The sequence below is a fragment of the Macrobrachium rosenbergii genome, chromosome 30 (genome assembly GCF_040412425.1).
Source record: "Macrobrachium rosenbergii isolate ZJJX-2024 chromosome 30, ASM4041242v1, whole genome shotgun sequence".
In the NCBI taxonomy this organism is placed as follows: Eukaryota; Metazoa; Arthropoda; class Malacostraca; order Decapoda; family Palaemonidae; genus Macrobrachium; species Macrobrachium rosenbergii.
In genome coordinates this window covers 24,511,672-24,535,418 of record NC_089770.1, presented here as the reverse complement: position 1 = coordinate 24,535,418, position 23,747 = coordinate 24,511,672, and the positions used below count along the sequence as shown (strand labels likewise).

Genomic DNA, 23,747 nt, shown 5'->3' with positions numbered 1-23,747 from the left:
AGTGTTTAGTAATGGGTTCGGGGAAATGGAATCCAGCTGGTTATGATAAGGAAGCAGAGAAACGTTGCTGTCGTGCGAAATGTGTGTAGGGAAAGTTTTTTTTGGGGGTGGGTACAGATACACTTTTGCTGAGTTTAGTACTGGGCTGGTGGGGTAAACGCATTTCGCCATGTTTAGCAGTAGGTTCGGGGGATGTAATCTCCCTGCGCCGCATTCAGTACTGGTCTGGGGGGTACCTGTGTTGCAACAGTTGCGGGTAAGTGCAACCAAGAACGTTGAAACTTACAAGAATAAACTCAAAAGCGTATATGTGTTTTTTTGTTTGCTGTGTTAACTTATAGTTTGGGAGGATTGCATGCAGGGTGTGTTAGATTCATGCGTAGGGATAACAGATTAACAAGTTATTGCACTTGCCGGACGAAATATGAACCGTTCAAAACAGATGTACCTGTGCCCTATTGTGCAGGACACGTATGTGAACCCTGGAAAAAGGACAGCCCCCCCAAGGAGGGGGGTGTGTTAGCAACTTTGAGTGGCAACGTTTAGGGGGTTTTCCTCAGTGGGGGGATAACAGCGCAACGTGATTGGTTAGATAAGTGTTTGTGGGGGGTTAGGTCCCCAAACTCTGAGTCTCCTCAGTAAGGGAGTGAGGAATGAACCATTGGCTCCCCAATAAATGTTCGGGAGGACAGTAGTAATGGGAGGGGTTGCCTTTGTGTCGGCTCGTTTAATGTTCTTGTTTGTTGTCTGTTTATTTAGTGGTTTCTCATGTCTGGGGTGCCGTAAAAAGTCAATTTTGGCCGGTTTCTCATGCCTTGTCATCTATGCCACCCACAACCCCGTTTTCCCTAGGGGTCCCCTAAATTGTAGGGTAGAAACGCGCGGGTGAGCCGTTACATAGCCAAATAACACTCTCCTGGGGGTATACCCCACCCAGAACCCTGCATTCCCATCGGGTCCCCTAGCTTGTTGGTTGAGGGGGAGCAGATCACCTGTCCCCAGGGTATACCCCACCCATAACCCCGCTTTCCTGTCGGGTCCCCTACCTTGTTGAATGAACTTTAGGTGTTAATTACAGGTTAATTACATTCGTCCGACAAAAATTAAAGGTAAATCCGTAATTAGCAACCCAAAACCTGTAGCAAAAGCTAAGTTATAGTGCCATCGCTGCCGTGGAGCTACTACTTAGTTCTACCCAATAAACACAACTAGGTTACGTTAGGTTGGTATTTTGAGATTCTTTTCGTGCCCTATTATTTCCTAGCCATTTTTGCATGAAAACCCCAAGATGGTCTTCATAGAAAAATGGCTGCCTGCAGTCTTCCGAAATGGCTGGCTTGAGTCTAATAAAAAATTACCAAATCATTTAGGATTTTTCATGCAAAATTGGCTAGGAAATGATAGGGCACTAAAAGAACCTAAAAATACCAACCTAATGTAACCTAGGGCTGTTTACTGGTTACAATTTTGCTGTTTCAGCTATGAAGGTGGTGGGACCGGTATGGTCTTACCTTGTAAGTCATAATTTGATTAGGCTAATTTTTTTGCTAGGACTGCTGTAAGTATTAACTCCGCATTAGGTATTTCCTTGGAAATTAACTTTTCCTGTATATAGTATTTTGGTTGCTTATTAAGGTTTTACCTTCATTTTTTGTTACATGACTGTAACCTGTAATTAATCACAGAACTTCATCCAACAAGGTAGGTGACCCGTTGGGAAAGTGCGGTTATTGGTGGGGTATGCCTCCGGGATAGGGTGATTTGCTCATGCGCTGTTACCATCATACAATTTAGGGAACCCCTAGGGAAAGTGGGGTTCTGGGTGAGGTAGACCACGGGGAAAAGGCGATTAGATCTTATTGTTTATGGCATTACAGAGATGAAAATCTCAAAGACAAACAAAGGAGGATAGAAACGAGCAGGGTAGATGTATCAAGGGCAAATCCCTCCTACTACTACTACTAGTGTTTTGAATCCTGTTACGCATGCTCACTGTTTAGGGGAGCGTTCGGTACATAGACCAACTTCTTAGTAAGGAAAGAGGAGGGACTGGGAGGGACGCAGTTTTATTAATACTTGTCCAACCAATCATGTTGCAATGTTAACTCTACATTGAGGAAAACCCTTCTGATCATATGTACTAAAGCCCAAATGGTGAGTGTTATATATATTCCTTTCTATTTTCAGACTTTATAACTCTCTTTTCTTTCTACAAACTTTTATTACTAGTTCCTCATTCATAATAATTACTGCCCTTGCACATTAACGTGTTCTTGCTAGATGACATTTACCCTATATATGTTACAATATGAACTTACAATTGAGTATAATCCTCTGAAGGCTGCTACTATACCCAAAAAGATTTTAGGAGGAATTGAGATCTTTCTTTCAATGATGTCGGATTGAAGGGCTGGGGGGCAGGGGATTCATACGTGATCTTCACATGTTAGACCTTTGTCTTTCCAATATTTACATCCATTGATTTGTATTGCAAATGTTCATAACTCGTTCGTCAATCATAACAATTTCTGCTAAGCTACTTTATCTTGTTCTTCTTTTATTATTTTAGGTTTCCTTTAAGGGGGGGCCAGGTAATCTGGCTTACTAGGTTAGGTTAGTGTAACCTTTATATTAGGTTTCCTTTAAAGGGGGGTCCAGGGAAGCGCAGCCCTCCGGCCAGGTAATGCGACCTACTACGTTAAGTTAAGTTAGGTAGGTTTGGTTACTATAATAACCTATATTTTAGGTATTTTTAAAGTGGGGCCCAGGGGGCCAGAGCCCCCCAGCCAAGTAATGTGGCCTACTCGGTTGGGTTAGGTTAGGTAATTATGATAACTTTTACATTAGGTTTTCTATAGGTTGCTATAATGTTTTGCGTCTGTTACAACGTTTTCTGTCTCTTCAGTCATTACCTCACTTCTACAAATTATCAGTTAGTTAGGTTCTACCATTCTACTGAAAATTTGCTGCTTTCCTACTTGCGTTCTTGTGCATGCGCGGAACCCTCTACCTACCCCCATTATTGTTCCTCACCTTCCCTCGCGTTTTGCAGCTGCAAGGTGCCCTCTACCAACCCCCACCTTGTTCCTTGCCTTCCCTTAGCTGGTCCCTACTAGAACATGACTCCCGAACGGTTTATGCAGTTTTAGAACCTTTCCATAACAAAAACATGTCCACTGAGTGTTCTTCCCTGCCCAAAACCTCGAATTCCCAAAGTCCCCCAACCTCATTGGATAGAGATGGGAGGTGAATAATAGTTGACCGACAAAAAACAACTTCTTCTCCTTCATCAGCGGCACTAAAAGTATGGGAAAAATGGCGTTCAAAATACCGAGAATAAAGAAATCTTTTAAAAAAATGTAGGCCACAATTTCATACCATGTATTGGCAACCTATAAAATAATACCGAGAAATGAATTTTACATTCTGTTTTGCCTTTATGGTAGCCCAGCCTGCTATGGAGGTTACCCACTTCCTTGTGCGGTAATTTGAAAGGCTGCTTGCAATTACTGGTAAAACTATGTAAGAGCTCCGCATCGGGTATTGACTTTTTCTATAGTATTTTGGTTGCTTATTAATAATTTACAGTTTCTTTTGTCAGTCTACTGTAATTAACTTCAGAACTTCATCCAACAAGCTATGGGACCCCTAGGGAAAGCCGTGCTATGGGTGGGTTAAACCAAGGGAAGAGGGGGATTATCCAACAAGGTAGGGGATCCCTAGGGAGAGAGGGGTTATGGGTGGGATAGACCAGGGGGAGAGGGGGATGATTTGTTATTGTATGGTGGCCATTTGAATGATATCACACATGCACAGTGATATAGGGGAGCTTTTGGTTAAAAGGGATTTTTCTAACTGAGGAAACGGGGGGGAGAGGGAGGGACAATGACGTACAGACAAATATCCAGCCAGTCACGTTACATTATGAAACCCACATTGAGGAAAACCCTCTTGACCATCCTTATTAAATTCCAAGGGGAGTTGGATGAAATGTGGATATCTCTCTCGCAGTGAGGGATATTTGAGGAATAGGGAGGGGATACATACACCTTGTTTACATTTTTCCTTTCGATTTCTAGTGTTTATAACAGTCTTATTTTTCTGCAATCTCTTATTTCTTGTTCTTCAATCATAATAGCTACTTATGTACTTTATCTTGTCCCCAATTTATGACATTTACCTTATATATATGTTACAGTATGAATTCCAAATTGATGAAAGGTATCTTAAGAATATGATTATAGGAAACTTCGAGATGGAGGAACAGTGGGGATAACGAGGAATTGAGATCTCTTTCTCAGTGGTGGGGCTGAGAAAGTTGGGGGGGTATTCATACATGATGTTTACCTGTTATTTCTTTCTATTTCCATTGTTTTCGTCTGCCTCTATGTTCTGCAAACATTATTCCCAGTTCGTCAATCGTAATAGTTTCTTATGCACATTATCTTCCCAGTTGTTGACATTTTTCTTATATTCCATGTTATGCCATTACAAAACTTGTTCTGTTTATACGTAGGCTGTTGTGTATTTCCTGATGGCGTGTCTTTCTTCTTTATTTCCACATTACAGATAGTTTTTCCTGCAGTTCCTTTTATAAAAGGTTTACTTCACCAATGCCTCCCCTGGCTAAGTAACATGGTTTACTAGGTTAGGTTAGGCAAGTTAGGTTAGTATACTGTCCTTTATAATAATTTTTCTTCAATGGAGGTGGTCTGGGGGCTCTGCGGCCCGGCTAGGTAAAATGATCTACTAGGTTAGATTAGGTTAGGGTAGGTTAGGTTAGTATACTGTCCTTTATAACATGTGTACTTTAAAGTTAAGGAATTTCATATTGTTATGTTACATTTGTAATTGGTTGCTTTAATACTGTGTGCTGTTTCCAATATTTTTATTTCTTCAGTACTACCTCACTTCTACCCATTATTTGTTGATACGTTTCTATCGCTTCCCTGATAAGTTCCTACTTTTTATCTACGTCCTTGTAGAATTTTCTTTGGCTCCTTGTTTCAATAACATCATTTCCCCCTCACTGCTCTTGACCAATCATAAGCCATATCACCCACACTGACCTGGGTGTCCATTTCATACCAGTACAATGGCTGGTCCTTTGCCTTCTACATCTTGCTCCACCGATCCTGTAACCTGTGATAGTTTGCCCCTCACTTGTGAGAGTTAATTGAATTATCGTGAATTTGGTTTTTATTATTTCGGTAATTATGGCAGATTAATTAAATAGTGTGAAGATCATGGTCTGTTACGAAACAGTGTATTTGCCCTCATTGTGGTAGTGAGTGCAGACATGATCTTCAAAAGAAAGCATTTAGGTGCATAAGTCCTGCATGCTTTTTTGATGGCAGCCACTAATTTATACCCTCCAAATATGTAAGGTAATTCTGTGTATGTTTCTTTGTCACTGTACAAACTGTATGGTTTATTTACCTAGGAAATAGATTTTATATATGTAGAATAACTGTGCACTAATTGTTACCTTGGAAATTGATTTTTCCAATGCTTTTAGTCTTGCTGATGAAGGGGGTGGTGTTTTTTTATTGTCGGTTTATTATACTTTGTTGTGAGTCCCTCTGTTTTCCTATCTCCCTCCCACCTTGTACACTCCCATAACCCTTTATTTTATTTTTAGAACAGGGCATCTGGTCTTTCCTCGCTTTGTGGTGAATTCTTCTTCCTTCCCTTCCCTAAGATGCTAATCCGTTTCATAACACAAACATGTCTGGTCTTTATCCTGGTGTATTTCCTCGCCTGAAACCCTGAATTCCCACAGGGTCCCCATCATTGTTGGCTAGAGTTGTATGGTAATGATAGTTGACTGACGATAAACAGCACCATGTAGGCTACTTCATCAACAACGCTAAAAGTATAGGAAAAATCAATTTTCAAGGTAATAATGCTTGTGGAGCTCTTATGTAGAAAAACCCAATTATTTGTTGTGGTTTGTCAAAACTCCCAAAACACTGACATTTCATGTGTTTCATACAAAACACTGTGAGGTGATAGAATTGATACTAGGTTAATGAACATTTGTTCATGTGGAAAAGCAAACCATTGCTGCTTTTACAGGCCTAGGCCACTGTCAAGTAAGGACATCTTGCTATGCGCCTTCTGATTGCTCGGTTGAACTTGTGTTTTTTGTTGCATGAGAAATAGTGGCATATTCACAGAGATGTGAAGGGTGTTAAGTAGAAGTGTTTTTTGTTGTATGAGAAATAAGGTCATATTCAGATATGTGAAGGGTGTTAAGGAGTATAGTGAGCCTTTGTCTTCTGTTTGTAGGTGGATCCCACTGAGATGGTCTGTAAGGGTTAGTCTACTACTTCCTCCTCAAGATGAAACACCTTCTTACTCCTCCCTTGAGTACACCTCTGCCTTGGGCAAGAGGTCAACTACTGTGTCTTTGTTGCTGCAACTGCTAGGAGTTCATACGGTTGAGCTCCCATTAGTGTCCTTCCTCCCTGGGGAAGATACCCATGGCACAGACCACTGCTGCATCCTCATGGGCAAGGAGAGGAAAAGCAAGTGCTTTCTTCCTCCTCATCATCTTCCCATTGGAAGGAGTCCAAGAAGTCCTCTCACTTGAAGTCTCATAGGACTTAAGTGATTGTGCAACTCGAGCCAGTTGTCAGAGACAGCTTTCCACCTAAGGGGAAAGTCTACTATATAAAAGGCTATGGTTTGTATTTCTGTGGGAACAAATGAAAAAAATTTGTATAAGAGTATTCTTCAGTATGAGCTGGATTCAGTGGTGTAACTAAAGGTGGGGGGGCAGTATGCACTGGGCGGCACTGTCCTGGGGCCGGCACCCTGGCATCTTTTCAGTAGGTCTGGTGTGGCATAATTCTAGATTTTATAGCATACTTCATCTGATTGGAACACTGAATAGCGATTTATCAACTCTAATGTTGGACAGTAAGCGATTTTTGACAACAGCAACCCTGGTTTCTTTCTCCTCTAGGGTTGTGTGCTCTCGTCTTTTCCTTTCCGGCCAGGTCAACCTTTAGAACTATTCTCACTGTCTCTGTCTGGATGCCGAGTATACTTGCGACCTGGGCAGTGCACCTGATGACATCAATAAGGACGAGTTCCTGGTAGAGCGAAGGCAGCTTCTGCAGTTCATTCAACAGTTCAACCTTGGTTTCTGTGTTCCAAATATTTTTATAACGTTGAGATTGTTTTTAACCTTCGGAATAAGTGTTGCCAGTTGTGAAAGAAGCTCCTCCAAGTTAGAACTAATCAAAAACTATCTTAAGATCAATTATGTGTAGGCTCAGATTGTCAAACCATGCGATGTTGTCAATAGAGCTTGAAATTACTAATCAGTTGGACTTTGTTGTTGTTATTAGCGATTTCGCTTCTAACAAAGCTCTTGGGGTTCTGTTGTAAATCTGCTGTGTTGTTTTTGTTTTAGCTTTATGAAATAAAATGAATGACTGATATGCTAAGGCTTAAAATGTGCATTTAATTTTTACCACTTAGTACTTTTTGGCATGGGAATGGGGCGGCACTATCAGAGTCCGCCCTGGGCGCCAATAATACTAGTTATGCCACAGACTGATTGCGTCATTGAACTTGGTAAGAGGGTTGTTAACTGCTGGTTAGGGGGAGTGGGTGGGGATTACCCCTCACTCCCCCTTGATGTAGGACCACCTTGACGTGGTGAGTGGGCTCTTGAACCCCAGGAATTTGTTCCTGGGTTTGAGTCCAAGAATCTCATATATAATTATATATTTCTTTGGAAGAATTTTTGTGGAATTTTCCACTTTTGCTAAAATTTATTGGACCTGTTAAATAGGAAAAGATATCATAGCTGGGATTGGGTTTATATCTGAAGCTAAATAGTGGGAACTGTGGTAGGACCATATTTGTTGGGGGTTGTTGGCTTATTACAAACCTCCCTTTACAGTACAGTACTTCACATGCTGGGAGGATGGATTTGTGTGCAGTCTTGTTACACTCAGACATGGATGGTCTTCTACAAAATAGCACCTTCTACCTTTCTCTTGAGCTGTCTTATGTTAGTCTATACTTTCCCCAAAGCTTGTGTAGCTGTCATACCTTCTCTCTCTCTCTCTCTCTCTTAGTGTGTATGCAAACTCAAGATGTTTGTCCCATGTTCCTCTGTTATATAACACTTGTGAGAGACATTCTAAGTCAATTAACTAAGACTTACCAGCCAGTGCACGCAAACATGTTTGCATCTGGCAGTTCGGTTTCAACCAATCACACAGTTTACAGATGTTCTACTTGATTTCGAGAGTTTGTATTAACCCAAAGTTATCATGAGAAATATTTGGGGTTGTTAGTCACAATTTTCAGAGGTTATGTCTCCACAATCGTTTTATAAGCAATCAGCATTGACTGCTGTTTGTATAATTATGTTCACTCCTTAAGAGAACTCAAGGCTATTAATGTGTCAGCCTTTTCATGGTAGCCTTATGGAATATGTACTTTTGAGAACCTTATATGTAATATTGCTGTTGCTGTTTCTCAAAAAATTGGTATCTAGCAGAAATGCTCTCCAATTTTTATTGGCGAAGCTCATATATCTTAAGTGTTTTAACTCATTTCTTCTTCCACATTTGGAGTACTGTTCTTCATTGTGATCTTTGGGTGCTGACTGTCATCTCAAACTCTTGGACAGAGTTATGTTTTCAGTCAGTTTTATTTTGCCAGCACTTAATGTTTATTTGGGGCATAGATTTAAAGTGAGTTCATTATTATATGGAATGAATCTTACCTACTGTTAAAGTTACCTTACATCCTTGTGCCATTAGGTGCCATTTAGATTCAAAGTAAACCAGAGAATAATACTTAGTTGACCAGGATGGACTGTCTGAAATCACTTGTTTCCCACCATATGGCATTGGAATGTTAACATTCTTGTCAGAAATCTTCCTGCTATGTCCTTGTGAACATGGTGTGAATTTGCTGTAATAATTTTGATATTGTGTTTGTTTTCTGTTTTACATTGTCTTTCACAGCAAGTGGGGATAGGAGCATTAGGTTCTATACAGACGAGCTTTGTGTAAACCGAACATTCCTGACTTGCAGAAGGATCTCGTCCTCTGGGAAGGGGTGAATGCGATGCTCAAGAAAGGCACCGTGGAAGTTGTGAAAGATCAGTCTCCAGGGTTGTACAACCATCTGTTTCTCGTAGAGAAAGCAACAGGTGGCTGGAGACCGGTCATAGACCTGTCTCCCCTGAACTGGTTCATTCACCAGACTCGGTTCAAGATGGAATTGGTATGGGCAGTACTCTATTCCATCAGGGAGGGTGACTTCATGCTTTTGGTGGAATTGGAGGATGCGTATTTTTGAGGGGAAACTTGCCTCTTATCATTTAGCTTTATCTGCGACTACTTTGGTGCGGGTTCGACAAGTGTTGAAATTGAGACAATTGTTAACGAACGCTCCCAATAGTTACACTCCCACCCTTTGTAGGGCGGGGGTAGGACAGTGAATGTTTCGGTTGCTCATTCTGCTCTTGTTGGCGAAATTGGACGGCAGTGTAGACAAGTACTCTGAATTTTTGGTTTGTTTTTGTTCATGTTTATCGGCTTGGATTGTCTAGACTGTGGTTTTTTTTTTTATTATGAATTCTTAATCTTCCTTATCAAAATCCCTTAGATTTTGCAAGATAAGCTGTTGCAAGACCAGATTGGCTTCTTTAAAGTTCAATACACATGATGTATACATTGATCATCGTGGGGTAACGTGTGTTGCAGAAAACCAGTGTGATCATTGTTGGGAATGGTCTTTGGTAGATATTGAGAAGATGGTAAAGTATCATATTAAAAGAGAGAAGGATAGGCTTAGAAAGAGTGTAAAGAATACAGCGAGTCTTGCGTCTAAGTCTTCCTTAAAATTAACTTCTGATCAAGAGATAGATAGGTCTGTTGATTCTTCTTCTCTAATAAATTCTCATCTTTCCGCACCCATTAAGTCAGCTCAGGGTAGTAGGTTAGATTCACTACAGTCTGATATTGATTCTATAAAATCTAAGATTGAATTTTTATGTAACAAGTTTGAATCTTTTGCATCTAATGTATCTAGTGCATTGGCAGGGACAGTGTCCCCTCGTTCCACAGGGTCCCCTTGTTCCATTGGCAACTCCGTGGACGCGGCCTTGTCTGTCCCATCGGCTTCTCCTGCTGACAGGCCTGGTAGTCCTGGGGTTCCCAAATGGGTTCCCAAACGGGGACTGACATCCTAGGATGTTCATGGACTGTGCCCTCTGTCTCCTGCCTTTGCTTCTCAGTCTTTGGTGGACAGACACAAATTGCACCCACCTAAAGACATTCATGGTAGGGTGAAAAGGTCTAGAACTTCGCTTTCCCAAGGTTATTGTAGCGATTCATCTGAACCAGGTACCTGATCCCATTCAGCAGCGAACGATATCGCTGCATCTTCAGCCATCTCGAGTCCGGAGTCATTAGTTAGGCATTCATGCAGTAAGCATATGCTCGTAGACTCCTTTTCTGTTGATGATAGTCCAAGGTTTGATTTCATCAAGGCTGTAGGGTTGTCTGCTTCCGAGGCTTTTGCTGCTTTTATGGACAGCCTTTCTGAAGCTAAGACTAAGCGTGTCAGATATTCGAGGCCATGGGAAGTGTTGATTCCACAACAGGCGTATTCTAGGCTACGGGAAGCTTCATCGAGTCCACTTGCCTCCTCAGCCAAGCTACATGCTGCCTCAGCCAAGCCGCATGCCTCCTCAGCCAAGCCACATGCCACCTCAGCCAGGCCGCACGCTGCCTCAGCCAGGCCACATGCCGCCTCATCGAGTCCGAGGGAAGAGTCGATGAATCATCAAGAGACAGTAGGCCATAGAGTTTCTCCGGTCCCGCAGTTAGTGTCTATGACGCGTGAGTCTTCTAATAGTTAGAGGAGTGAGGAGGTAAGTGCGAGCGAACGAGTTCTTAGCGGCATCAAGGGAACAAGCTGTGCTTCTCCTGTGTTGGAAGGTAAGTTACTGTGGTTAAAGGGTTGTCACCTTCCTGTGTCAGCCAGATTTTCTCAGTTGGATCTTGAGAGAGACCGTTCTCACTTCAAGTATTTGCCAGGGTATTAGTAAAATTCTAATGCCAGGTCTTACAAGAGACCATCTGGTTCTGAGGCTTCTTCAGTTGTCTCTGAGGAGGAAGACTTGTTGAGGCTCAGCTCTTCCTGTCAGTGTTCTCTTCCTACTTTACCCTTGGATAAGGAAGAGGAACACTTAATTAGTCACTTCAGGTTTTAAGGAACTGGTTCAGGTGTGTTTGGACAGATATCCTCAGTTCTTTTCAGTGGAGCATTCAAATACTGCTCGCTCTCTTAAGAGCTTCCAGGTTTGGATCTGATTCTCCTCCTCTCCCTTCCTTTAGGCTGTCAGATTCTGTGCATAGGAGATTTGACTCTGTTGCTAAGGCTTTGCCTAAGAAGGTCTCCTCTAAAGGATCCCCTCTTTTGTCTTCCTTCCTTCATGCTAGGAAGTCACTAGTGTATCGGACAGCAGAGTTTCTCCCCTTTTCTCCTGATCTGGCAGTGGATGGCGCTTTTTTGTCCATGATTTTTCCGACTACAAAAGGCACCATTGCGTCAGGCAGGTTGCATTTCTCTATTCCAGAGGCTGAGAATATGTATAAGAGTTTGACTAATGCTATCGAAACATGTCCTTCAGTGAAATTGTACTGAACACAGTCGAACAGTGTTTGAAGGAGTTTGGTGAACTTCATTCTCCTTTGGCCAGGGATCCTTTTGTTAAGGCCTTAGGGATTTTTGCTTCTCTAGGTAAGGCATTTCATGATGTGATAGGGAGCTATCCCATGTTGTGAACAACTGCAAAGTTCACAGAAGAGAGCAGTTTGGCTCTCTGCTGGTTCCTTCAGTTTCCCCACTTAGTACATAGTCTTTAATTTCAGCACATCCTTTTGGGAAGATTATTGAAAAAAACTGCGTCTGTAGCCTCTGAGACTGAGAAGACAGAGAATAGGTCTTTTATCTATCAGTCCCAAACTTCGAAAGGGAAGGCTCCTGTGTCTTCCTCTTCTTAAACGGCCTTCAGGCAATGCTGCCTCCTTTGCTAGGTCTTCCTTTCCAAGTGCCAGAAAGAGGAAAGTATCCTTTTGCCAGCAAAGTTCCAAATCCCATTCTGCAAGGGGAGGGAAGTTTATCCCCTCTTATAACAAGAGTCTAAGTCTAATAAAGAATAGCTCTTTGAGCCCTCAGGTATCTGTGGGGGCCAGGTTAGGACTCTTCGCTCAAGTGTGGGAATGCTTATGGGTAGACGCTTGGATAGTGAAAGTACTTTTGGAAGGCTATTGCATTCCTTTCAGGAGTTTACCTCCTCAAACAAACCAGCCCATAGCCTTTCGGTCTTACAAGGCAACCTAGAGAAGAGAAGGATCTTGAGTCAGGAAGTCTCTTCTCTGTTAGAGAAGGCAGCTATAGAGGAAATACTGGCTACTTTGCCAGGTTTTTACGTGTTTTCCTAGTTTCAAAGGCAACTGGGGTTGGAGGCCTGTTTTGGATGTATAAAAGCTCAACCTCTATGTCCAGCTGTCCCCTTTTTCCATGGAGTCAGCCTCCATGGTCTTAGCTGCCTTGGAGAAAGAGGATGGATGTTTACAGTGGACATGAAGGACGCTTACTTTCATGTCCCCATTCACCAATGTTGAAGAAGGTTCCCATACTTTGTCCTTGGGGGAAAGATGTACCAGTTTCGAGCTCTTTGTTTCGGACTAAGTTCCGCACCTCAGGTTTTCACCAGGGTCTTATCCTCCTACGCAAAATGGCTTCACTTACTAGGAGTAAAGATACTTCTCTACCTGGGTGATTGAAGTCCATTGTGAAGTCCAGGGAGGATTGCCTGAGGGCAAGAGAGCTAGTTCTCGGCTTAGCGAAAGCCTTAGAGTTACTGATAAACTCGACAAAGTCTTCACTGGAACCGTCAGAGAGTGACCTATCTGGGCATGGAGATAGATTCTGTTCTTTTCAAGGTTTTTCCTACACATGCTTGAGTAGACATCTGTTGTCAGTCGCAGGTGAATTTGCCTCCTCAGGAAGCATGCCAGCCAAATGCTGGCTGTCTCTGTTAGGCCACATGTCTTCTCTGGAGAAGTTAGTCCTAGGTGCTCGACTATGGATGAGACCATTGCAGTTGCACTTGAGGAGGCTCTGGCACAGGGAGTAACAGCCAATCCACGAGTTAGTGCCCTGGAACCCAGATCTGTTCCCTTACCATGGATGTCCGAAGAGAGGCTGCTTGCAGGTAAGTCTCTAGAGTCCCCAAGCTCAGTCCGCTCACTGTATTCAGACGCCTTGGACAAGGGCTGGGGCATAGTTATGGGGAATCGGAATGCTTCAGGAGTATGGTCCCCAGTCGAGAAAAATTTGCGCATAAACTGCAAGGAGTTATTAGCTATCCAAAAGGGGCTGCAGAAGCTAGAAAGTGCAGTGACCAGCAAAGTAATTTCTGTCTTCTCAGACAACTCAATGTCTCTGTCGTACCTAAGAAGACAATGGGGCACAAAGTAAAAAATGTTAGTAGCCATTATCATGGATTTACTCCTCTGGACAGAGGAGAGGAACATTGTCCTAATGCCCCAGTTTGTACCCAGTCGATTGAATGTTCTGGCAGACATGCTAAGCCGTCCAGGACAAATGCTCGCCCACAAATGGATGTTAAACCCAACTGCATGCGAGGCAATATGGAAAGAGTTCAGCCAGCCTCCCGTCGATCTCTTTGCAACGAAATTGAATCATCGTCTCTAGTTGTATGTCACCAGTTTTGGACCCTCAAGCCTGGGCAGTAGACGCTATGGCTTTAAATTGGACAAACCTGTTCGTATATGCTTTCCCTCCATTTCAGCTGTTAAAGGAAGTGGTCAAGAAATTGAAAGAATCCAGGAACACCACCATGTTTCTAATCGTGCCTTGGTGTCCAAGGAGGCATTGGTTCACAGACCTTCTAGACATGTCGATAGAAGTTACCAGACAGTTGCCTTTTTGGACAAATCTACTTCGACAGATAGGGACAGGAAGGCTACACAGAAATATCAACAAACTTCACCTAACCTCTTGGAAACTGTCGACAAGCTCCTCAGAGGTAGAGGCTTTTCGAGGTTGTCTAGGGACTCCATCCTCACTGCAAGGAGAAAGTCCACTCATGTATTATATCAGAAACAGAGGGCACTGTATAGTGCATGGTGCAAGTCCAGGGTCATTTCATGTCTTCTCATCAGCGTTGATAATGTAATCAGGTTTCTGTGATTCTTAAGATATGCTAAAGGTTTGTCTGTTTCTCTCATCAAAGGTTATAAATTCATGCTGGCTTCTGTTTTGAGCCATACTGGATTGGATATTTCAAAGGATGTTGATTTACATGTAGCTGTTTGTTCTTTCCAACTGGAAATGCTGAAGGTTCTTTAGAAACTTCTTTTAAGGAACCTAGATATTATCTTGCGGCACCTAAGAGGCCCTCCTTTTGAGCCCTTTAGAGAGGCTTCTCTCAAGGCTCTTTCTTTGAAAACCTTCTTTCTGGTGGCCTTGGCTTCAGCCAAAAGAATAAGTGAAATGCAAGCGATATCATCGTTAGTAAGGTTTTCTTGTAGTGGAACAGAATTATCTTTTCTGGCTTCCTTTCGTGTCCAAGAATGATGTTAAGGCCAAGGCTCTTCCTAGAGTTTTCTCTATCCCTTTGCTAGAAACTAATTCCTGAAGAAGAGGAGCTGGTTTTATGCATGCCCCATTAAGGGCTCTGAAGTATTATATGTCCTGTCTTAAACCTGTAAGGAAGCAGTGTAGGAACCTATTTGCTTGAAGTTCCTGTGTCTAAAAATGCCATGGCTTTCTTGATTAAGTCCTTAATTCTGGAGGCACACCAGACAGTCTCTCCAGAGGTTTGTCCTGTTTTGAAGGTGAAACCACACGATATCAGAGCAGCGGCTACATCTATTAGTTTTCGCCAACACGTCTCCCTAGACCGTCTAGTCTTGGCAGCACAGTGGAGGTGTAGCTCTGTTTTTGCTTCCAACTACATGAGGGAAGTAGAGATCCAATATGAAGACTGCCGTATGCTAGCGCCTCTGGTTTCGGCAGGGGAGATTATCTCCCAGTCTTCCCATTATGTGTCATGAACAAATAAGGGTTCTCCCTGGGTATTACCTTCCTGGGTCAAGGGGAACTGTGTGTGAGGAGTTCGTACACGGTAGTTTACTCCACTTTATTTATTTGGGTCATTTTGTAAAATGTAGTTGTCCATGCTTTGTTTGTTCTTGGATGAGGGCAAACAAAGTCTGTTTTTTATTTTTATTAGAGTAAATTATGTTATTTAATATTGCAGAGCCATCGTACCTCATTGGAGAAAGCTACCCTGAGCTGATTGAAGACCGCTTTTTTTCACATTGGGCTTGTTTTGGGTGTGAGGTACCATAGCAACTCGACTAGGTAGGTGGCAACTCTTGAGGGATCATAGTTTAGTTGTGGTTGTAGCTCCCATCAGCTCTGCAGGCCTAAGGCACAGGGGCCAATAAATTGCCATTCTGCATTGCGTGTCTTCAACCAATGGCCACAGTTGGGGTTCAAGTTCCAGCTCCAAACATAGTGGACCTCACTTGATGAAGATCCTCATGTGGCAAGTACTTGCCATGGGATCATATTCATCAAGTAAGCAGCACAAGGGATATTTGTAATGATATCTGATAAATCTGTTATAGGGAATCTCTTGCCCACCTCCAGCACACAATGTTGGAGTCAGCTAAATGACAGAGGGTAAGTTTCTCCTCAAAAATAATGATTTGTTCATGAGACTTACCTGCCAGATATATATATAGCTGTATTCTCCGAAGGTCCGACAGAATTTCAAATTTCGCGGTACACGCAGTGGCCGGTCAGGTGGTTAGTACCCATTCCCGCCGCTGGGAGGCGGTATCAGGAACCATTCCATTTTCTATTCAGATTTTCTCTGTCGAACCCGGACTGTCAACTCCTGTTGTCAGTTCCTCCGCCTTTTGATTTCGGAAATTTGTTGTCACTTTAAGTATTTTGGTTGTTTTTTGGTATTCGACTGGATCTGTGACTTGGCATACGCTCTTTGTGGACCGTTTTTGATTTTGCTTTTGACTTTTCTTATAATTAAGATGTCTTACCTCTAGCTATCGAGTCTGTAGCTTGGGTGAATGTAAGGTGAGGCTATCGAAGACTTTGATAGTTCCTCACTCTTTATGTATATATGTAAGGGTGTTCAATGCTCTATGATAATCGGTAATGAATGTGTGGGATTGTCTGAGGGTGAGTGGAAGAAATATGAAGCCTATATGCTTAAATTGGAGCGTGATAGGCTGAGGAAATCTTCCTCCTAGAGTGCATCCTTAGTTGGACAGTCAGGTTTTCTCCTACTAGTAACCCTGTAATAAATTTATTACTAACCCTGTAGTTTGTTGCTGCAGAAGGTAATTCCCTGGCTCTCGTGTGGAGTCAATGCGTGCTTTTGAAACTAAAGTGAATGCAATTCAAACGCATAGTGTTAGTGCTAGTGCCCCTAGTGTTGTGGAGGGGGCGTCAGATCGGCCCTATAATGCCTCTAGGCCTGGACCTCTGTCGAACTCCCAGGACCAGGGAGGGGGCATGTCGAAAGCCGCATGAGGGTTACGGGGGCTTCCCACCGATCTGGCGTCCCTTCGGCAGGTCCTGATGACGCTACCCAGGCTGCCAGGGATCGTGCTCAGGCACGCATCCTGAAGGATTGCTTCTCGTCCTCCGACACGTCCTCCCCGCCCGGGGTTGGAGCTCTCGGTTGGACTCTCGCCCTCTTAAGAGAAGCTTAGAGGAGAGGACGCTTCACGTCCTCTTCCTCTAGACGTTTGTACTCTTCCCCGAAAGTTGCGTGGATATTCCTCTGCAGAAGAGAATAAAGTGTTTTTCGAATGATCACTCTACTCGACCCCCCTGTCGCGCTAAGGCAAGGGCTAGAGCTTCTTCCCCTGTGGAAGGAAGTATACGTCTCGCCCCTTTCCTTCTCTCAGGTTCAGCCCTTCTCCCGAGAGAGTGGCTTCTCCAACGCGTAAGATTTTGTTGGGTTTGCAACAACAGCTGGATGCTCTCATGAACCTTTCAAGATTCGTATCTGCCTGTTAAGAGGTACAGACTTTCACCTTCGTCTCCCGCTTCGGGAACGATACAGAGCGTCTGTCGTCTAGAGAGAGTGTTTAGTGGCTTCCTATATTCGTCTTCCCCGAGTTGAGGTGTTGGCCTTTTCTCTTGTCTCGCCAGCCAGAGCGCGTCTTGCTCTTCGCGGCGCTTCTCACGCCACGTCTGCAGCTCCTCACCTTGACGCCGCGCGCGCCTAGCCATGACGCCGCGCCACGCTGTGACTCTCTTCTAGTACTTGCCACGGAGCCTCTCGCGCGTCACGCCATGACGCTTTATCGCTTCGCCGATAGCTTCAAGTCTTGTGTTGACACCGCTCCAGTTGTTCATCATGTCGCACATAACTACCCGCTTCAACATCTGATGTCCTTCTTAATTTAGCCAGTACTTGCTTCGGCAGTACATATACTAATTGGAACGATACAGAGAAGATTAGCATGGCTCTTGCGCAAGGATGACACGCTAATCGTGAAGCGTTCCACATTTTTTATGTTTACTATACGCACTCTAGTTGACGACTTCTTCGTTCGCGGGAGTTCCCGCCACGTATCGGGCGAATCGAACTACTTTCACCACTCACTCAAGACCCACCAGCTGCGGAAGAACATCCTCTTTCGTCAGTCGTCACAGCCTTTGTATGAAGAGAAACTTCTTTCGTCTTCTTCTTCCTCTGATTATCAGACTCTGGCTTTTTCTTAAGGATCTGTTTCTGAGACTTTTCAACCGTTGGCTCCTCTCTCCACCTTCGCAGTTGTCTTTGTCTTAAGGAGCGTTTGACGAAAAAATCGGAAATAAAATTTTCTGGGATATTTTATATCTGGCATCATACATATCCTGACTATCTTCTCAGAAAGTTTTATTTAAAAGTTCGCCACAGTTAGAAGTTATAAACAAAACAGTAACCTATCATAGTCAAATTACATTTTTCATATAATGTAATGATATTGTCAGTATATCGGTGGTAATTTCCTTTTAGCTATGAAATAATATCTAATGCGATCTATGGCAACCCTGTAGACATAGTACGCATCAGCGGAAGACAGGAATGCCGCAGGGCAGTCAGTGGCAGTCAGTCAGTAGCAGCTCAGAGCTTGACTAAGTAAAACGTCGCGCTGGCCAACCTCAGCCGTGTTTTGACACTCGCTTCATTTAGCGAAGTTATATTACTTTGCAGGTCTATTTTTTGGCTTTTCATTATGTCATAAAAACATCAAACTGTGTAACGGCAAGCAAATAAATACACAGAGAAGCAAAAAATATCGTTTTCTCAAAACTAAAGTTATCGACATTCAAACTGCATCTCCTTCATAACGCTTGCACCGATCTCAGATACAAAAGTAAACGAAAGCTAAATGTTTGCATAACAAAGGGGCTTCCTTGGGAAACAACACGAGACCCGCACCACGAGAGAGTTTTTTTTTCCCGAAGGAATGTCACTTCAAGAGAGGTAGCAAGTGACTCCCTTCATCTCCAGACTCCCTTTGCAACCAGGCTTCATTTTGCACAAGCCTGGAAAGAGTGAGGGCAGACGTTTGGTCCCTCCTACTGTTAGAGAGAGGTTACTTGATTCCCTTCCTGTCTCCTCTTTTTTTTTTGTTTCCCAACTGCCTTCCTGTCAAACAGAAAATTGTTTGACCTGCTCGAACAGATGTTCGAGCGGAGAGCAGTGGAACAGATCTTGGACTCGGTGTTCCCGGGATTTTTACTACAGATTGTTTCTAGTCCCGAAACTTTCAGTAGGCTGGAGACCCGTCTTGGACGTCAACAGGTCGAACAACTTGGTCCGGAAGGAAAAGTTCAAGATGGAGACCTCGCAGCCAATACTAGGAGCCCTTCATCCCGGGGATTGGATGGTATCTTTGGATCTCCAAGATACTTATCTTCACGCCCCAATTCATCCACGTTCGGTGAAGTATCTCAGGTTGTCTTGGGGGACTAGACGTACCAGTTCAGGGCTCTTTGCTTTGGACTCTGCACAACGGCCATACCACGTTGAAAACACCGCTTCTCGTCCGATCAGCGAAGTTAAGCAACGTTGGGTCTGGTCAGTACTTGGATGGTTGACCGCCTGGGAACACCAGATGCTGTTGGCGTCACATTTTGCTCCGAGGGTGTTTACACGTCTCATGGAAAACGTTGCGATGCAGTTGCATCTGTCGCACGTCAGGATCTCACTCTACTTGGACGACTGGTTGATTCGAGCGTCGTCGGTTAAGGTATCTGGAGGACCTTCAGTTGACTCTGCATCTCGTGAAGTCCCTGGGACTTCTGGTCTGTGGAGAAGTCGCAGCTGATCCCCTCACTGTCCATTGTGTCTGGGAATTCAGATCTATTCAGCTGGCTTTTTATAGCGTCTCCTCCGTCACAAGAACGGCAACTTCTATGTACGAAAAAGTTTCAGCCTTCTTGGAAAGGAAACATGCTAGGTGAAGGAAGGAATGAGTATGCTGGGGACCATTTCCACGCTGGAGAAGTTTGTTTTCTGGGAGTCTGCATCTCAGGCCTCTTCAGTTCTTTTGTTGGAGAACTGACAAAGCAAGGAAGACTTGAAAGAGGAATTGAGAATTCTTCCTTATATAAAGAGGATCTGTGGTGGTGGCTCGATCCAACGGAATTGCAGAAAGGATCTCCCTCAAGCTTCTGAACCCCAACCTAGTGTTGTTTTCCGACGGGTCGTCAACAGGTTGGGGGTAACACTAGAGGGAGAGGAAGTGTTAGGAACCTGGAGAGAGGTGCAGGTGTCCTGGCACATCGACTTCAAAGATTTGGCGGCTATCTTTTAGCTCGCCAATTCTTCGAGGTCCAAGTTTGCAATCGTGTAGTTCTAGCAAACTCGGACAATACTACTTGTTCCTGTTCAGCCTTGCAAGAGAGATTATTCTTTGAGCCTATGCTCGCAACATTTCGATTCTCACAAGTTTTGTTGCAGGGGTCGAAAATGTTCGAGCAGACCTGCTCTGTTGGCGCCATCAACTCCTGCCGAAGGAATGGACCCTTCATCAGGAGGTTTGCCAAGATTTTGGAAATTTTGGGGTCGCCATCTTGTGGATATTTTCACAACCTCAAGAACAGCGAGGCTCCCTTTATAAAGCTCATCTGTACTCGACCCTGGGGCAGTTGCGATAGTTGCTCTTCCCTGGGATTGGACGGGAATAGATGTTTACGCCTTTTTCCCGTTCTAAATTCTGGGAGAAGTCATACGCAAGTTCGCGGCCTCACAAGGGACGAGGATGACTCTCATCCCCACGTTTTGGCCTTGAACCACTGGTTCTCGGAGTTTCTCTTCTGGTTGGTAGACGTTCCGAGGACCCTTCCTATGAGAGCAGACCTGCTCATACAAACCCACTTCACGAGATAGCTTTGAATCTCCCGCTCTGAACCTGACTGCTTTCAGACTATCGAAACTTGGTCAGAGCGAAGGGGTTTTTCTGGCCAGGTGGCACGGGCCATCGCTAGAGCCAGAAGTTCTTCATCTAAAGGATATATCTGAAGTGAGCAACCTTCAAAGGTTGGTGTAGAAAGAAGGGCTTTTCCTCTTCCTCTATCACTGTGAGCCAGGTTGCGGATTTTCTCCTTTACTTAAGAGAAAAACTCGATATAGCAGTTCCGACTATCAAGTGTTATCGGAGCATGCTTTCGATTGTATTCAGACACAGAGGATTAGCTTTGTCTGACAATAAGGACCTCCACGATCTTACGAGCTCTTTCAAGACGTCCAAGGTTCCTCAGCTGATTTCCCCTGCTTGGAACTTGGACGTAATGCTCAAGTTTTTGATGTTTAGTCCTTTTGAGCCTCCACTCTGCATCTCTTAAGGATGTTACTCGAAAACAGCATTCCTCCGCGCGAAGAGAGTGAGAGAAGTTCGAGGCCTTCATGTGGGCTTCAAGGAACACAATGCTGTCTATTCTTTAAGCCCTAAGTTCTTGGCTAAGAATGATAGGTCTTCTAACCCTTGGCCTAGACACTTTGAAATTAAAGGTTTAGCAGACCTTATTGGACAGGAACCTGAGGGAGTTCTATGTCCAGTTAGAGCTCTCAAGTACTACCTTAAAGAACACAGGACACTCGTGGTCCATTGGATGTTTTATGGTGTTCTGTGAGGCAACCAGTTAAACCTATGTCGAAGAATGCACTGGCATTCTTCATTAGGACGTCATTAAGGACGCACACTCTAGTTGTGACGACTCCAACTTCAAGTTGTTGAGAGTTAACGCTCACGAGGTGAGGGCAGTTGCTACCTCCATGGCGTTCAAGAAAATATGGTACTCAGTGACATTTTTAGTGCCACATTTTGGCGAAGTCAATTCGGTGTTTGCCTCACACTCTTGGCAAGATGTTTAGGTAGCATACGAAATTGCTTTTCGCTGGGACCATACATTGCTGCTTCAGCAACCTTGGGGACAGGGGTAACTCTGATCCTATCCCCTATTTTTTAATTGTGTTTTTGTGGTTGTTGGGTCGACTACTGGAGGCAGTCTTCCCAATCCTTTGCAAACTAACGCTTTAGGTGTTGGTTAGGTGGTTAGTAATGCTCTTTTGTCCTCTTTGTATGGGCTATGATCTAGTCACATTGTGGTCACGCCCCCGTTGACAGATCATCTAGAAGTCGCCAGCTATATAGGTCACTACCTCGCTGGGGTCTCTAGTAAAGCAGAAGCAGACTAGAGTGGCAGTAACCACTCAGTCAGCTACGCTATCAGATAAGGAACCAAAATAATTTTACCAATACTTGGTTTTTTCCCTAATTCTTGGCTGTCTCTACCCCCCTCCAAAGGTGGTATTCAGCTATATATATATCTGGCAGGTAAGTCTCATGAACAAAATGATATTTTAATGATAAAATAAAGTTTGTTCATACTTACCTGGCAGATATATATATTCATATTGCCCCCTCCCTCCTCCCCTCAGGAGACAGTGGCATTAGAAAATCTGAATAGAAAATGGGAATGGTTCCTGATACCCGCCTCCCAGCGGCGGGAATGGGTACTAACCACCTGACCGGCCACTGCGTGTGTGCATGAAATTTGAAATTCTGTCGGACCTTCGGAGAATACAGCTATATATATATCTGCCAGGTAAGTATGAACAAACTTTATTTTATCATTAAAATATCATTTTTACTTATAGGACTTACCTGGTAGTTACATATAGCTGTCGTCTCTGAATTTTGTGGCAGAATTTTAAATTCCTCACGCTTAGCGCTAAAAACATCTAGGTGATCCCTCTACCAGCGCCCTCTATAGGTAACAAGGAACTATCCCAACAATGTTCTAGAACCCATTAAGTTTTCTGCCGAGAGACCGGTAACACGGTCTCGTTTTGTGGTTGAATTTTTTGTCTGCAATTTATACTTAAGTATTTCTTTGTGGTTTTTTGCTAGCTAGCGCTTTGCTTTTGTGGTCGGAATTAATTCTTTGTACAATATGTCTGATTCTGGTTCCCAGTATAGATATTGTGCTTTTAGGCTGTAGGACTCGTTTGCCTTTATGGTTATCGACCCCCATTCAGTTTGCTCTTCATGTAGGGGTAAATTTTGTAATTCAGAGAATACATGTGAGGAATGTATGCATCTAACAACGGATGAATGGTCAGCCTTAGAAAAATATCTACGGAAGTTAGAAAAGGACAGAGTTAGAAAGCTTCGCAGAGGTCATCATCTGCTAAGTCTGTAGGGCAGGTAATTCAATCTGTTAACCCTCTCCTATTAACTCTCCTTTGTCCGACCCTGTTGATCCCAATCCTATCACCGTGTCAGAGTTAAAAGTCCAAATGGACACTAAATTTTCAGCTGTGCTTTCAGCCATCCAGACGATGGGCCAAGCCATTGAAAAATTGGCTCCTCGAAGTGAAGTGTTAGTGGAGGAGGTGTCTGTTCGGCCCACTCGTTCTCCCAGGTCTAGACCTCTGTCGGACTCCCTGGTTCAGGAGAGGGCATGTCGAAAACCGAAAGGAGGCGAGTGGGGCTTGCTCCCTGAGCAGTCACCCCCCTCAAGTATTCCTGTTGTGCATTCCCAGGATGCTTCCGCACGCCATAGAAAAGGCGCTGCTGGGGATGTGTCTTCTAGTGGTGATGATTCGTTGACTCTTCCTCGAAGTGGGCGCTTCAAGCATTCTTCTCGCCCTCTCAAGAGGTCTCGCGCCGTCTCTCCTGCAGCGATTCCGAAGAAAAGATCGTTGACGGATCCGCATGCGGGCTGTAGCTTCTGGGAGGATCCTGAACCTTTTTCCTCCTCCTCTTCGGTAGATCAGCCCCCTCGTCGGAAGGAACCTACGCGTACTATTGCCCGTAATAAGCGTGTTTCCGTTCCAGGAGCGTCTACATCTCGTCCAGCCTCATCGCAAATAGTGCCTCCTCCACCTACCGGTCAACAAGATCCCCGTTTTGTCGCTCAAGTCACGGACAAATTGACGGATCTTATTCAGTTCTTTTGTGGCGCTCGTGCTGCTTCGGGAGCACCTGTTGCGGAGACACTTCCTTCGAATGCGCCACAAGTCTTGACTCAAGATCCTCCCACTTCGCATGCACCAATGAAGAGGCTCAACCAGACGCTTCAGCATTCTTCTCTGGCTCCGGATTCGCCACGTTCGGTTGACGTAGCGCCAC

At 44.0% G+C, this 23,747-nt stretch overlaps 1 long non-coding RNA gene and 2 other non-coding genes across 3 annotated transcripts in view; all 3 read left to right on the top strand.

Annotated features, from left to right (window-relative positions):
• The window catches only part of LOC136854781 (uncharacterized), a 52,957-nt gene that overhangs the window by 3,028 nt on the left and 26,182 nt on the right, over positions 1 to 23,747 (top strand). The window lies entirely within an intron of this gene.
• Positions 17,527 to 17,630, top strand: LOC136855187 (U6 spliceosomal RNA). Its single transcript, XR_010857947.1, has one exon. It is a non-coding gene; the product is annotated as a U6 spliceosomal RNA (small nuclear RNA).
• LOC136855189 (5S ribosomal RNA) lies at positions 19,117 to 19,235 on the top strand. The gene has a single exon (XR_010857949.1). It is a non-coding gene; the product is annotated as a 5S ribosomal RNA (ribosomal RNA).